General features: G+C 30.9%; 1 pseudogene; it reads right to left on the bottom strand.

The window, feature by feature from the left end:
- The window catches only part of LOC109374696 (transcription factor BTF3-like), a 24,310-nt pseudogene that overhangs the window by 5,693 nt on the left and 14,409 nt on the right, over positions 1-4,208 (bottom strand).

A 4,208-nucleotide genomic window follows, 5' to 3' on the forward strand; every position in this document is an offset into this window, starting at 1 on the left:
TTTCTTTCTTTTCTTTCTTTTCTTTCTTCTTCCATTAAAATTGTAACAACTACACTTTGTAGAACTGGTCAAGCTTCAAAGCTGACATAACATCTGTCTCTATTCTGCCAAACTAACTTTTTTTTTTTTTTTTTGTAAGTGCAAAGCTTGAGGCTGGGGATATTGAGCTTGTGTTTAGCCTTTTCTGCAAACTAAAATAGTACATAACATAATCAAAGTTTTTCAGAGGCCTATTTTGGTACTATAACTTTAAATAATTATCAGGACTTTATAGATATATGAATCACCCTGACTGATGTCTTTAGAATTTAGCAATTAAACTGGTATAAAGCTGGGATAAGACCTTATTATGGATTTTGAATTTATGGATTTTTAATACCATTAAAGTATAATTTCTCAAATTTAAGGAAGATATAATTATAATTATTGAGACTTTGAAGATGGAATACTGAATAAATAGCTTGACGATCAGAAGTCAGAGGTGTGTTAAAAGGTAACTTTTTCAAGAGCTTATCTGAGCATACATTGATTGGTATGGGTCCAAAGATGGTTAGGAGTGCTCCACAGACTGGAGCCAAAGGGGAGGTTTTATAGGAAAGTCATGAAAGCTAAGCTAGGACATTATTTGATTGGCTATAGCTTAAGCAGTTGCCTTATTTGAGAAAACCTAGCTTGCTTTTGTAACTGGTTGTTTTTAAATTTCATTTTCTCGGATTTGAGTGTGTTGACTCTGGCTTAGGTTTTCTTGTGCTTAGTTCAGCTACCAAGGCATTAGAGCTACCTCCTTGTTTAATTACTTTAATAGGTAATTGTTGTCTTTGTTTGTTTGTTGTTGTTTTTATTTTTACTGAGGAGAGAAGGTAAAAACACAGTAAAATGATACTGCTTTTTATTAATACATATTTTGCTTTTAAAGAACTGTACAACTAATATCATGGTATACCAGATCTTTTAAAATATTTTCAAAAAATGAGCACTTAGAACAGCGGTTCTCAACCTTCCTAATGCCGCGACCCCTTAATACAGTTCCTCATGTTGTGGTGACCCCCCAACCATAAAATTATTTTTGTTGCTACTCTATAACTGTAATTTTGCTACTGTTATGAATCATAATGTAAATATCTTTTTGTTTTCCGATGGTCTTANTATATATATATATATATATTAGTCACGGGATGTGGAGTATCATGTGGGAATGGAGTCAATGGAATCGTAATAAATATGTATGATATCGGTGGGGGAGACAGTGGGTGAGGGGAGGGGGTTGTCACTGTGAGGGGTGAAAAGGATAACTATTGCATTGTTTTGTACACCTGAAACTAATAATAAAAAAAAAGAAAATAGTACTTTATATTTGTAGTTTGGATTAGGGGAAATAAACTAGGGAACTATATTGTAAGCTATTACTATATAAACTATGAAAAGTTATTATATCTGCTACATTACAGTTCCCAGTTTCCTACAAGATTGTCAGATTTTTTTAATTTTATCCTTTCATTGTCATGTCATATAAACAATTACATGAGGTGCAGAAGTCAGCAACACATTTCAACAATTTATTTCTAGTGAGATTTCTAATGAGTTTTTTTTTCCCCAAGACCTATTTAAGAGGCAAAGTAACAAACTTTAATCTGTTACTTTTAATCAATTGTGTTATAAAACACTGACAATTTTAATGTAACGTTTTATGTTTTTAGTTTTTTATTAGGTGGTAAATTAGACACTGGGGGTATACTGCTGTTTATATATAAAAAGAGTATAAAAGAAGAAATCAGGCATTTAAGAACAAATAGCAAATTTTTGCAAAAGTATATTTAAAATAGCTTTCTTTGTAAGTTTTGATTTGAATAAAACAAAACTGTTATTCCATTGTCACTCCTTTATCCACTCTCACTTAAGTTTCTAAGAGATTAAAAAAAAACCACATTAATATTTCCACTTCCACCTCTGAATATTTGTCAACTGAAGATTATCTACCCTCCACCCACAACCCACAAAGGGCATGTTATGGCAGGTTTACTGAGAGTTTTACCCACATAGAGTAGGTGAGATTTAGAGCACCAAAATCTCAGGCAAACACAGTAGAATCTCCCTCTGCCCAATTTACAAACCAAAATCTTTCTCTCTCATCAAATTAGGAGCCTCATTCTTATAGGATTTTATTTCTTCCACAATAATTGAGTATTATTGCCTTATCATAACTTAGAAACTCAGATCATCAATTTCTGATGACCTGTCATATCACATAAATTATAATATTCATACCAAAGAATGCATTATTTCATTACATTTTCCTGGAAGCTTTTCCCAATAAGAATGTCCTAACATAATTTTCTAATGTGTGTGTGTGTGTGTGTGTGTGTGTGTGTGTGTGTGTGTGTGTGTATATATATATATATATATATATATATATATATATATATATATATAATTAGCTGCCCCTTTCCATACTAAAGTTTACTGCTACAACAAGTCTGTTATTTGTTTTATATTTTATTCATTTCCATTTTTCTCACCAAAAAACCTGTTAATTTTCTAATTTTTCAATTTTAAAAATCTTTCACTCTTATTATGGAAAATTAGCTTTTAGTCTACCTAATACATATCTCCCTCAACCCCATCCCCAGACACACTACTTAATGTCCCATCCTCTCTGTACATTATGTAACATTTTTTATAAAATTCAGGGTTTAATTTTTATATCTATATACATTTTGTTAGTGTGATATGGTTCTGTTTTCTCTCTTATGTAACATTCCCTTGAGGTTTTATAATCTAACTTTTTTTCTCACTTTTTTTTCCATTAGTTTCAGGTGCACAAAACAACATAAAAACCTGAATAAATGAGCAAACTAAACAAAAATAGTCTCAGAGATACAGAGGAAAATTGAATCTAAATTTTTGTATTCTTTTTTTCTATTTGACTTCATTAAAAAAAACACAGAAGAATTACAATCTCAATACAGAGAATAAAATCAGATAGTATCAGTTTCATTTCAATTGGAGATGAAAGGGTTTCTATTGAAATCCTTCTTTTTGGTGTGTTCTGAGTTCATTGTGGGCTTATTGCTCAGCTCCCATGCTTAAGACTTTTCTCATAGCTTGGAAATTACCTTTACCTTTTTTCTTTGGTGAATTATTCCAACTCTGGTTGTATACCTTTCTTTTCCTGCCTTGTTTAGTCAGATGACATTCACCAGCAGTTACTGAAAATCATCTAATCATCTGTAAGAGGAATTCTTTTTTTTTTTTTTTTTTTTAGAAATTACGTGTTTGTAGAAGGTTTTATTTTTATTTTATGTTTAGAGTGGATTGAAATTTAGATTCAAATATAATTTCATTGGAATTTTGAAGACAATGATATATTGACTTCTACCCTTCAACGATGCTTTCTGTAATTTTGTTGGCAGATCTGTTATGTGTGAATTGTAGTCTTTCCATTCATATGTATACCCATAAGAATAAGGCTTTTAGGAACTTGAAATACCACATGGTTACAAATGAATTATTCAAACAATTCAAATAAAATTGTATAATTAGTTTTACTTTAACCATACACTGTGATGAATTTGTCAATTCTTCAGTTTCCTTTCATGTAGAGAGCACTAGCGTTTGAAAATGAGCAATTTTCTCATCAGCTTTGCATATTTCCATCCAAATTTTGTTTGAGGGGCTAGGAGTGTAAAATAAAATGCAATACTTGGCTTTACATCTATCTATTCTAATCATTGTATCAAAAGATTATATCAGAGGTTTCTGGACTAGGACTGAAAGCAGTCTTTTCTGCTAGATTTTAAATGGAATTAAAGGATAGGCTATGACTGCCTCTTCCATTTGCCATTGCCAGATATTAGCATAGGACCTGATACATAGGAAATATTCTGTAAGTTTTAAATAAATTTGTATATGTACATACATATATACACACACACATATATATAATGAATATATGAATTATGTAATATTTAATAATATAAATGAATTACATATATGCAAATCTTAGTAACATAATTCACCAAAATAACAGCATAACTTTTATAAAAGTCACCAGTGCTAAAGGATACTTCCACATGACAATATATTTTTTAAAATTTTGTTTATTTTTTTATTGCGGAATTAGGGGAAGGGGAACAGACAAGTTGCTGTCCTTTTGTTCTTCAGTCTAGTTGTGGAGGACGTTGCTTAACTGGCCCAAGTTGGCACCATCA

The sequence above is a fragment of the Hipposideros armiger genome, unplaced genomic scaffold, assembly GCF_001890085.2.
Source record: "Hipposideros armiger isolate ML-2016 unplaced genomic scaffold, ASM189008v1 scaffold_858, whole genome shotgun sequence".
Classification (NCBI taxonomy): Eukaryota; Metazoa; Chordata; class Mammalia; order Chiroptera; family Hipposideridae; genus Hipposideros; species Hipposideros armiger.